The 12,693-nt window shown below is 42.8% G+C and overlaps 1 protein-coding gene across 4 annotated transcripts in view; it reads left to right on the top strand.

The window, feature by feature from the left end:
• SPNS2 (SPNS lysolipid transporter 2, sphingosine-1-phosphate) overlaps nucleotides 1-12,693 on the top strand; it is a 130,869-nt gene that overhangs the window by 23,068 nt on the left and 95,108 nt on the right. The gene's annotated exons all lie outside the window — the stretch shown is intronic.

Genomic DNA, 12,693 nt, shown 5'->3' with positions numbered 1-12,693 from the left:
TCCTGATCTAGTGATTAGCTGTCCTGATTCTGAGGTGCACCTGTCATTAAGGAATTAATGCACATTTCATGAGCAGAAGCTGAACAAATTAGAGCCTTTTGCTGTTTATAGTTAAGGGGAGAAACTCCTTCTTTAGCTGTATTGCAGTATCTCCTGAAACAATTGGAGGCTATGTCCTTTATTTCTTCTACTGCGTTGTTAATTATCAAAAATTATGGTGTAGGTGACATGCTGACAGCAATTTTTAAAAATCTGACTCTTGAGAAATTAAAGGTTCAATACTACCCTATTTTTTAAAAACCTGAAAATTTTCTGTGCAAGGTGAAAGCAAGGGGTTTGTGTGTCCTGAAAAGAACATGCGATTATGAAATTTTTTCCTAGTTCCTGTACTCATCTATTTTTTAAGAAATTCATTACTGAATGCCCCTAGGGATATTTCTTGAAATTTGGTATCACAATGAAGTTAGAGTTAGAATTGTATTTGTCACTGGATGATGTTGAATTTAAGTTTGGCATTCATTAAGGAGCTGCAGCGTGTCCAGAGAAGGGCAACGGAGCTGGGGAAGGGCCTGGAGAATAAGTCACATGAAGAATGGCTGAGAGAGCTGGGGGGGCTCAGCCTGGACAAAGGAGGCTCAGGGGGGACCTTGTGGCTCTGCACAACTCCCTGACAGGAGGGGCAGCCAGGTGGGGGTCAGGCTTGCTCTCAGGGAACAAGGGACAGGATATGAGGGAACAGCCTCTTGTAGCATGAGGGAGGCTCATGCTGGACATCAGGAGGAATTTCTTAAGGGTGGTCAGGCCTTGGCAGGGGCTGCCCGGGAGCATGGTGGAGTCCCCATACCTGAAGGTGTCCAAGGAAGGACTGGAGGTGGCACTCCAGATACTGACWTAAATGAGAAATACTTGGTACTTCCTAAGACAAAATCACTGTAGAAAAGATGTTCCCATTTGCACAGGTTTTTGCTAAATACCCAAGTGCTAGTTAATTCAATTTCAATGCAATGTTTCCCATTATGRCTATGCTCACTATGGTGTATTTACCCACAGGAAATGTTTCCTTTTCTTAATCCTGATCTTTCCTTCRAAGTGGCAGTAAGCTTGTCCCTTGTTTTGCCTCACAATTATAAAAACACAGACAGGCTTGTCATATCCCAGACAGTGGTTACTATGAAATCAGACCTTTGATCGAAGGCCTTTATGTCTTTATCAGAAGCTCAACAGCCTTTATCACCTGACCACCACCTACAAATAAAGTTTGAGTGTGGAAAGTGGTTAAAATGTGTCTGCTTTACCAACAGAGAAATAAAAGCTGGCCTAAATCAGACAGACTCTCTCCTAATAACAGCAACAACAAAAATGTTCCTGTCTGGTTTTTGTTTGGGATGCACATCTTATAATTAATCTTCCCTCTCCTAATTTCCCTTTCATCTGGGGCTCTTCCAAGCACTTCACAAGAACATCATAACCAAGCCCTACTGTATCTGTGACACACATGATTATTGTTATTATCTTCATTAAGCTAATGCAGACTCTGAAATTCTGCATGATCAAGTAATATACCCAAGGTTAAATAGTGATGTAGTGTCAGGATTGGGAACAGAGCAGCCCTGTCTCCTAAGTCATAGTTGAATTCAGGTTTTGCTGTGTCATTTAGGAGTGTACATCACTGTCCTGTTACCACAGCCCCTCTTATTGAAATGCTATGGCAGTGCAGCTCTGCAAAATCAAAAACCTTGCTGTGAAGGGTGTTTTAGCTCCAGAAACTGCTGAAACTTGCACTGAATAAAGCATTCTATAAATAAACCAGGGCAAGCCCTTTTTGTGCTGTGAGGATTTCCTGGTCTCTCTGTAGCCACATGTCCACAGCACTGACTCCTTGCAGTTCTGGAGAAGTCCTTGCTGTCTTGCTTATTTTAGAGCTCCCTATTCTCGTCTGGGCACACCCTCTTATGCAGGTATACAATTTTATCCACAGATTTTGGCTGTATCAGCTATGTACTATTGTAGAACATAGGAAATTCTTTACTGGATTATTTTAAGAAGCTAGACYGATGCATTTAAATATCTCCTGTGATAACTCCAATGCTGGTTTCTTTTCTCTAATAGTGCTGTGGGTAAGCTGTGGGTTCATTAACAGGCTTTTGTGCCTGTCATAGATCTTTAAATACCTGTATGCTGTTGMTAATTACAAAGCCACTTGCTTTGTCAGTGAGATGAATTTAAAGATCTTTTTCTTAGAATAACTAATGGACAGATGGGCATCATACTCGATCATGTCTTGCACAGCTTGACCAGGACCCAGAATGAAATAAGAACACTCRGTATGTTTCCATGGGAGATAAATGCATTTGAGGAGGAGTGTCTCATTGCTTTGTGCTCAGGGAAGGGTGTTTCAATCCGTGGGAGATGTTGGAGTGGACAGTGACAGAAGGGCATTTCCACATATATTTAAAAATGCCCATGGTTAGAGCKCTGCAGTGGCTTCTTTAAACACTTGTGGCAGAGTAGCTCAAGCGAGTTCGAGGAACCAACATTGGCAATATGTAGAAATGTACCCCCAAGCCTCAGGTGTGGAGAAACACCTCCCTCAGAGCATATGAGGATAAAACAGGACTTTTTGATTTAATTGCATCATGCATGTAGTAGGATTCTTGCAGGTCAGTGGGCAGTGCACTTGTGATAGGAGAGTTCCCCAGCTGAATACCAGGATGGGGAGCAGAAATTGGAGGAAGGGAATATGTGTCGGATTTCAGAAGCTGTTATAGGGATCATAGTGCCCTCCAGATCAGGGAGCGTGAGGAGACACTGAAAGCCCTAATTATTGTGCTCTAGAGAGAACAGGGAAAGGAGGTGGATGAAGGGGAGCATTGTGTTACAGTGGCCTTGGAGCAGCTTCATTGTTCCTTCTTATCCTTCCTTCTATCCTCCCTCTTATGAGCACAGGCTGAGAAAGCTAGATATGGCTCAGGGGAGACCCCAGAGCCCCTTCCAGTGCCTAACGGGGCTTCAAGAGATCTGGAGAGGGACAAGGGCCTGGAGTGCCGGGACAAGGGGGAATGGCTTCCCACTGGCAGAAGGCAGGGATGGATGGGATATGGTGAAGGAGTTCTGGGCTGTGAGTGTGGTGAGGCCCTGTGCAGGATGCCCAGAGAAACTGGCTGCCCCATCCCTGGAAATATTCAAGGCCAGCTTGGACAGGGCTTSGAGCAACCTGCTCTTGTGGAAGGTGTCTCTGCCCRTGGCAGGGGTTTGGAACGAGATGTGCTTTAATATCCCTTCCRACCCAAAGCATTCCAGGATTCTTTATGCAGGAGGACAGATTTATGAACCTAATTGCCATGTTCAGCAGCAGAGTCTCAGGGGCRTTTAAAGCATATGTCTAAGAGTAAAGGCTATTCTGGAGTTACTATAGTTAGGGTAGGTATTTTAATCTGTGTCCAAAAGCTTTTTCATCTGTAATTTTGAACAAGGTTTAGGTAGCTACTTGAAATAGTAAGGCTTTGGGTTATTTTAGTCATTTTCTGTCATCTTAAGTGAGTGGCTGCACCAAGTTTGCATCACAGTTTTATCCAGGTTTTAATCTGTGGAGGAGATGCTATAGACAATTCCAGCTTTTTCTGCCTGTGCACTTAAAGCCTCATGAGCCTGTCCAGATCTAGGTCACAGAGGGAAGTTTATGTAGTAGACATTAACGCTGCACAGCCACTTCTGAAAATCACTGTGCAGGAGCACTGGAAATGTGCTTTTGCACTCCTACGCTGGGCATGAAGTTGATGATCAGAGCAYTTGTTAGCTCAGGACCATGACAGTGGATGTTTTGTTCTTTGACTGAGAGATCTGACAGTGCACAACAGAAACCTGCCTGGAATGTACCTGACATTCCCTGATGGGCTGCTTTGCTCCTGGCTGCTGCTCTTCTGCAGATCCTCTGTACAGGGTACTTCTGCATCTGGCATCTCCCTTGCATTTGTAAAACATTCTTTGTGGTAAAAAAGAATAGGAGGCTCCTTTCAATTACATGCAATGTACCAATGTGCCCTGGACAGCTTGCGATGTTCCAAAATAGCTCCAAGGCATTGCCAAGCAGAAGCAAAATGCAAATGAGAGATGAGATGCAGTCACTTGGAAGTATGTCCAATCTGTGTGCACATTTCTACAGAAATCTTCTTAACTGGAGAAATTAGCTGTCATCTGCTGTAAATCATCAGTCACTAATTACCCCAGTTGTTCACTCAGGCTCCTGTGTCACAGAAATGTGCGTGGCTGTAGGAMAGAAGGAAGCGGGTAAAAATCACTCACTTGCTAGAGTGTGGAACTAGAAAACATTTGAAGCTTTCTTCCTTTCACCTTCACAACCTTGAAATCTGCAGTTTTGTCTCTAATTTTTTTTTAGTTCTAACATTTGAATTGAATTTTATTATTGTGAAATAATATTTATGAGCTCCAGAGACACAGCTGCTTGTACATAGAAGTACATGTGATAGACCAGGCTTTTTGGTGGGATTTGTGTTCCCAACCTGCCTGAAAACCTCAAATGCAACAGGTGTTGTGTCAGAAGGTATAACAGTGCAAGTTCTCATGATCTGTGTGAGTGAGGTGGCAGTGAAGTGACCAACTTGAGGTTGTGCTTGCACAGAATTAGGTCAGTTTAGTGCTGTTAAAATATTTGCATGTGCTTTGACTGGTTCAGTAGAATGTGACAGTATGTTTCAAATGTATTTGGTTAAAATATGTACTTTTATTAAAGTAAAGGCATCAAATTGATTCTGAGAACAAGGGCCCAATCATTATGTATTGTCTCTAGAACTCATAAATGCCTCTCTTCTTTCTTGATTGTATCTAGTCAGAAAACCATGAGAATAGAACTGTGAAGTCCATAACCACATCCGTACAAAGCCAGCAAAAATCTCCAAAATCTCTCCAAAAAGAGATTTTGTAGATACTTGTTTTAATTTYCTTGCAATTTGTGGCTCATGCCAGTTTCCTGACTCATTGTCACCCTGGTATGGTGATATGCCAAGTTTTCCAATAAGGAAAACATGGGAGCAGTGAGTCACTGACTGAATTCATATGCACTTGATTTGCTCTRTTATTATCCATACTGGTTTTATTTATTTTAATTATTTCATACAAAATCTCTGAGATATGTTATATGTTTCATTGCATGAATTAGCTCAATTTGTTAGTCTTGTCTAAAGATTAGAAAGGCAGAAGACAAGTAGAGCTTTTGGTGGCAGGCCCAATTTTTTCTACTACAGAATCCWTGGGGGGAATGTGAATTGGGGGAGTCTCTGAATTTTCTGAGATTTGAATGATTGAAATAATAACATAATTTTTGAGGCTCTCCTCTTTGATGTGAAAATCTGGTGAGGCTGCTGCTTAGATCTAAAATGTTCCAAGAGTAGCYTTTTCTGTTTGTAAAGACTGTGTTGTTTCATTCTGCATTTGAGCAGAGGTGTTTGCATGAGATAAAAAAAACCAGAAATTTGGTCTAAACTGAGTCCTGAGCTGGAGATGCTGGGTGTGGGAGAAAGGTCTGGCCAGCATTGTATGAAAGTTGTTAATGATTCCTGTCCTTTCAGGTGACTAATAAAATCCTCAGCTACTACATCCGTTTCTGTTGGTTTTTCAGAGTTGTAAGAGTTTCTGGTTTTTCCAATTCCACATAAAGGGATCGTTCCAAGTCTCAATAAGTTTGGTTTTAATTTCAGGTCTAGGTGCCAATTCATTTTAGTCTGTCCTTTGAGTCAAATCCTGTGACTTATCTCTAATTGAAGTCTCCCCTTCCCTTGCGGGAACTGCCAGGCTGATTAAGATAGGCTAAGCAGGAGTCTGCAAGTGAGATGAAGCAGGGGTGAAATTAGGGATCTCCTTGTTGGGAGCTGTCCCCCAGATGGAGGGGAGAGTGAAGGGACATTCTGAGCTTCTACTCAGATTTGGCCCATGTAATTTTGCACTTTTACTGCTGAGAGCTGTTGTTGCAACGGGTCATAAATGGAAAATCTTCCCTGGTCTGGAATTTATTTAAGCTCTTTGGTTTGTGCTGGCTGAGTATTCCATGTGCCCTATTTGACAAGGAYATCCTTCCCAGCCATAGTCCTGGGAACAGACCTACACTGTAATTAAGGAGATGAAGGATTTGATTAGGGTGTGGGTTTACCAGTGAGGCAGGCATCCAGCATTTGGCAGCCATGGTTGCATTCAAACTCCTATTTGTTTTGTTTTGATTTTTTTTAATCCCATGAGGACTGGCTGTCTTGTGCTGCCTTCCCTAGACGCCCTAACCCTGTGTTAATGATGCCTTGTGCTAATTGATTCTACACCTGACAAACTTTTYTGTTTCCTCCCAGTCTTGCAGGCAATTTTGTGCTCAGACTTTGCATACCACATTAGAGTGTAGTTTGAGCTGTGTTAGAGAAACAATCATTTATTGCTGCCCGAGTGAGAAGTTGCTTTTTTAATATATTTCTTCTCCCTTGCATTCCTTACTTTTTTCCTGATGCTTAATTAGTTGTTACATGCCATGCAGGTAAGCCAGTAGCCTTTGAGAATGAATGAATAGCTCAGATACTTCCCTACTGATACTATAATAATGAAAAAACATTGAGTGGAAAAAGTGGGTGTGACGGGTGGTGTGAGTGTCCAAGGATAATAYTGGTTTTGATTCAGAATAGGAATGTCACCTCTGACAGGCATTTCTTTTTCATTTCCCAAGCAGTAGTGTGTGCTTTGCAGAGCTCACAGCACCTGTCCTTCCAAAAACCCACTGCAAATGCTGCTTGGAGTAAACAGCCATTCCTCTGCTGTGTCCTGACAGTCCAACACCATCATCTGAGACAAGCCTCCACCTCATCACCTTCTGTAGATTGTGGGAGGCTCTCAGTGCCTGTGAAGGCTTTGAACACTTGGATTTCTCTGGGGTTTTGTTAGGAAATGGCTGGAGTTATGTCAGGGAAGGTTTATGCTGGATATCAGAAGGTTCTTCCSCCAGAGRGTGGTGGGGCACTGCMCAGGCTCCCCATGGAATGGTCATGGCCCCAAGGCTGCCAGAGCTCCAGGAGTGTTTGGACAACRCTCTCAGGGATTCACAGGGTGGGATTGTTGGGGTGTCTGTGCAGGGCCAGGAGCTGGACTCAGYGATTYCTGTGGATTGCTGGAAGGGAATATCCTGGACTTATTTTATTGTGTGATTCTGTTCTATGATTTTTAAGCAGCTGTTTCATGTCCTCTGAATGACATCACGACTGTGGCTCACTCTGATCTTCAGCTTGAGCTGCTGTGATTGTCTCTTCCCAGCTCTTTGTATTACTCAGGGAAACCCCTTCCTAAGCACGCCACTSTGGGTGTTGGCAGTTGCTTTGCAATGCTTTCTAGGTCACAGTTTCATGCATTCCAGTGTGAGCAGATCTTAGGAAACCCTTGTTTTGATTTGTCTAATTGCTGGGTTTGTTTTGTTTGTTTCTTTTTAATCCTGCTGCATTATTTCAAAACCAAAGACTGTTTCACCAGTGCATATTGTCATGTCATGCAACTGTGGAAGCTAGTTTTGCAGAAGGAAAGTCAATGTTTATGTCCTAAGGAAGCTCCTGTCAATGTTTTCAAGCCAGATGTTGCTGGGCATTTATCAGTACTTGAAGAGCAGGCAGGGAAGGCTTTCATGGCAATCCAAAGAAGGTGGTACTGTGYTTTATATTCTAGACTTGCTAGTTCTGGCAGCAGTGGGAATTTATCTTGAGGTACAAATATCAGCACGGCTACCACGGTRGTTTTCTGCAGCTGAATATTTAAATGGGGCTCAAATTGTGACGCTGGTGTTTAATTGCTGGTGGGTGGCTGAGCTGAAGCAGCTCGTTTGAAGCTCAGGGATCTGTGTGTGAACTGCTGTCACACCTTGGGGTTGCAGTGAAGATACAATCACAGAGACCTCAGAATAAACTTCTCTCCACCTAATCTTTTCACATGTCTCTGAAGAGACAGGTGTGTGCGCCACTCCTCTGCCTCCTTAATGCTTTGTTTGAAGGAGGTTGAATATGGCTGCAGGCATGAGGAAGAGTGTGATGGGAGGAAGGTGGTTCGTGCCTTTAAATGGATAGAAGGCTAGGGCTTGGCTGTCCCTGCTTAGCTACCTCCTCCTGAGGAAGCTGATTCTGGAAGTACCAGGGAGCAAAGTCTGGGAAGACAATGCCTTTATAAGGAAGAGAGGTAGCAAGAGGTTATAGAAGAAACTGTATTGTCAGTACAGAGTCTGATCTGGCTCTCAGGGAGCTGGGAGTGTGAATCTGGGTTCCCCAAAGAGAGGTCCAGACCTGCAGTGGAGCAGGAGGGAGGGTGCTGGGGTCATACACTTCCTGCATCCTGTGGAAAACTGTGTGCTGGTTCCTTTCAAGCACCATAATTTTTCCCCATTAATAAATACCTTTGAAAATGCACGTTCTTTCTAAGTAAGTAGTTACATTGGCCCCTGGTGTTGCAGCAGCATTTAAAGAAAYGTGCCTTTGCTTCTGTAGCTCTGTACTCTGTGCATAGGCCATCTCTACATTTTATACCTGCCTTGGAAGCAGTTTGAAAGCAAATCATGATGTTTTGTTTTRGTAACTGGAAAATAGGGCTTTCCCAGGGAAGCGCTAATGTCCTTTTGCTTTGAAATTGTGGTTTAGCTTATGGACACTGTTATTATGGCAATGTATATAGGCAGCAGTAATTTGGTGAAGAGCCCACATTGAATCCTGCAGCTTTTGATTTGTTGTAGCTCAGGTCAGGAACACAAAACCTATTTAGGCAAGATGCTTGCCTCATCTGTACCACCTCCACACACTTCCAGGAAAATTTGTCTTTCCCAAAGTATTTCCCCTAAATCAGAGATAACCTAGGCCATTAAATGTGGATTTGCATTCCAAAAGCCTCAGAATCAGGTCTCTTACAATCACTGTTTGTGAAATGGTCATTAAAAATGTCAGCAGTACCCTAGAAACCCTCTGACTCTGCAAGTGGATGAGGTCAGGCACTCCCTATCTCTAACACTCCATGACCTTTTATCATCCAAAATGCTGTTTAAAGTTCTCTTCATGGCCAGTGCCCACAAAAGTCTGATAACTGCCTTGGTATCTGTTAGGTACTTAAACATTAGGCCTAGTAAAAGTCCCCTAGAGAGGGCTGCAGTAACCAGTCTTTGCTTTTCTMTCTGGATTCCCCGGTAAGTCTTGTCACTGTGCCCATCTTGATCAGCGCTCCTGGCGGGGTGCTGCCCGTGTTTCATCTCACTGAGTTCCAAGCTCTACATCAGCATTAACAGAGTCTGGTTCAGCTGCTGAGATACTGTGGGAGGTTGGCACCATTTTTCCTGTGCATTTGCTCAGTCCTGARAATACACAACGTGCTTAAGAAATAATAGGTGGGAGCATACCAGGTGCCATGTAATCATACAGACATCCCAAATGGCCAGCAGCCTTCCAAAGAGGTTCTCAGGAAGACTGGTGCCTGCTGGCTGCTCTTGGCTATTTTGAGATCCTCCTGGGTCATAGGTATGAGCTTTAATCCAAGAAAGGCCTTGCCAGCCACATGTGGCAGCTTCGTTTCTTGGATTGCGTCAGGTGCCGTGAGACACCTGGGAGCACATCTCTGCAAGCAACATGGTCATTGTCTGGGACCTGGCTCCAGCTCTCTCCCTTCCCATCATCTAGAAGCAGAAGGGAAAGTCAAAAGCTCTATCATTTTCCTGTATTCTCCCGTGGTCTATCATTGCTTAATTGTATCCCTAAATCTTATTAAAGTGTGGTGTGAGTCATCACCACAGTGAGGTGGAAACAGAGCTGAGTGAATTTAAGAGAGGAGGAGTGTCTTCCCAGGTGAGTGGCTGAACAGGAAAACTCCCACAGCAGAGGAACTACTATCACTTCATAGGTGTGTTGCATCATCTGCCTGCTRCTGCCTCTAATTTAATGCTCTAAACTCAAATCAAAACACCTGGAGTCCAAAGAGAATATAAAATAACTTGGAGTAGGAAATCCTTGCCAATTAGACATGCAGATCTCTCTTAATCATTGGGGACCTTCTTCCAAGTTCACACAGGACTATAATTGTGGTTCTGCATTGTCCTGTTGCAYTGACGCTCCACAGAACCCACTTTCCTCTTCACCACCAGGGTAAAATTGTAGRATTAATCCAAGGTGTGTGCATGTCTGTGTCCTGTGTTTCATTCGTGGCTACAGGAGTCCAAGCTTGTAAAACTCATTATAGTCTGTAGGACTGTGAAACAATTGTTCCTGGACTAATAACTTGTCATGAACTGGAAACTCTCCTCTACTTTGCTCTGTAGGCACCATTATGTTCCCTTGTACATTCTGTTCTGGTTTCTGATGGAATTCCATAAAAATCTGTTTTCCATCACATCCCAGACTCATAATTCTCATAAGTTTTAGTAGTTTAATGTGTCTCTGGCATTCTGGCATGGCTGGGAATATGTTGCTGAAGGCAGGAATAGCAGCTTTCAGGGTGCTGGAGGGAGCTGTGGACATGTGTGTGTATTCCCTCATGAAATATATTCCATCTAGTGAACTCACTGCTCAGCTGCAGGCAGTGAATAGGATATTTCATTTCTGTGCAGCACAACTGAATGATGATAGGAGAGCATGAGAAAATACTGCACTCAGTATTTCCTCTCTTCTTCCACATTTTTCTTGAGAATGCTGATGATTTTATTATCCCTMAAGTTGGGATTATAGTGCCCACGAGTTGTTGTGACTTGCTGAGCTTTGCCTGATGCGGGCAGTCTGGGAGCAAGCAGTAACAGAGCACAAAATGCACAGAGCTGGTTAAGCTTTATGAGGTTTGTAAGTTGGGTTGCATGAGAAACATTTTTTTTTTTTGTGGAAGAGTGGAACACCAAGGGGAGCAGGTAAGTCAGCTAAGCCATGAAGGGGCTTGCTAGGCAAATGCAAATTTATTTTTGTTCATCAGTTGCTGCCTGGATAATGGTATCTCAGTTAATAATGCAGCAAACTAGGGAAGCACAGTCAAGAAATGCCAGAACACTTTGTAAATTGAATTAAATCTGCCATCCAAGAGGAAGCAAAGCAATTCCTGTTGGAATTGTAGTAGACAGCAATGTTCCAAAGAAAAAGAAAGGCCARGGGAATATTGTGTCAGGCTGGGTGTAATCAGGTTCTTCAGAAAAATACAGAATCACAGAATTATTGAGGTCAGAAGTGACCTCTGGAGATCATCTAGTCCAAGCCCCCTGCTAAATGCAGTTTCAACTAGAGCAAGTTGCTCAGGACTGTGTCCTGCAGTGTTTTGCATCTCTCCAGGGATGGGGAGCCCAGAATCTCTCTGAACATCCATGCTTGACCTCCCTCAGTAAGTAAAAAGTCATTTTCTTATGTTTAAAATGTAGTTTCCTGAATTTCAGTTGGGGCCCTTTGCCTCTTTAACTGGGCACCAGTGTGGAGAGCCTGGCTCTGCCTCTGCCCCCTCTGTCATCATTAATGACATACATTGATTACATTCACATCCTTCAACCCCTCAGCCTTCTTCTTTGGGGCTAAACAGTCAGATGAGAGAGTAGGGAAGTGGGAATTGTTGCAGGAGTTTGAACTAATGTTTCTGGGCAGATATTGAGGCCTAAAGCTCACCTGAATGCTGTAGTGAGTAAGTGGTGATGTACAAGTATTACACAATAGCTCAAATAAACTTTCTTGCTTTTTYCTTCCTTCTCTCCATCTTCTTGTTTCCCTTTCATATTTTTAATTTATGACTGTTCCCTTGGCATTGTCCCAAATGTCTTCTGGGAATAGTGATCTCTGGGTCTTTTATCTCACTTGTGTTTGTCATTAAGTGTGATCTTGGCAATCGCAAAAGCTAAGATATTTATGGTAACTGAATTCAGGTTGGTGTTCAGTTGATTTCTGTAACATGCAATGATGAGCAGAATTACTTTGGATAAAGCCTTARATCAGAATTTGAGCTGGAGGTGAACTTTTCTGGATATTCAGTGTAATTAAAGAATAGGTTTTATTAAAAAAAACAAACAAACAAAAAAAAAACCCCAAAAAACCCAACAAAACTTGCATATCCTCAGATTTGAGGAAGACAGTAGTCTAAGTGCAGAAGTCCCAGATCTAAAGAGAGCAACAGCCTCCATTCCAGACCCAGGAAGTCAAGATGCTGGTTATTTAAACCACTGACAAATATTCAGACCTATGGATCTGCATCTGAGACAACTGGACCATGTACAGCTCGGCAAACCTGTGTCCCCTAAAATGCTCTGCTGTGGGTTTTCCTGTTGCTTTGTTGGCTACAAAACATGGCTGTCCCATATACCTGATGTTACATATGTCAGAATGTTTSGTACAAAAATGTTACATCTGGTTGRATGTGTAAATACWTCAAATCCTGKTAATTTTGCTAGTGCCAATTAATATATTGGGGTTCAAGGAAGAAAAAAGATTTGGTTTGGTTCTGCTTGTAGTTGCTTTACATCTGAGCATTTGGTCACTTAGCCACCTTTACTAACCTATTTTAAATATATTTGTTRTATTTGTTATATTTGTTTGGAAAGCAAGAACTCCTCAGAACTAATTAAATATGAGTACTTCCATTATTGTTCCTATCGGTGTGTCATATCTCCTTCCAGCAGAGATTTGTTAAAACTTGTCTTGGATTCAATCTGTCTGTTGTGTCAAACCATTTGAA

Source organism: Malurus melanocephalus, unplaced genomic scaffold (genome assembly GCF_030028575.1).
Source record: "Malurus melanocephalus ecotype Western Australia unplaced genomic scaffold, MMel_1.1 scaffold_251, whole genome shotgun sequence".
Classification (NCBI taxonomy): domain Eukaryota; kingdom Metazoa; phylum Chordata; class Aves; order Passeriformes; family Maluridae; genus Malurus; species Malurus melanocephalus.
The sequence above is the reverse complement of the archived record's forward strand: the minus strand, read 5'-3'. Positions and strand labels throughout refer to the sequence as shown.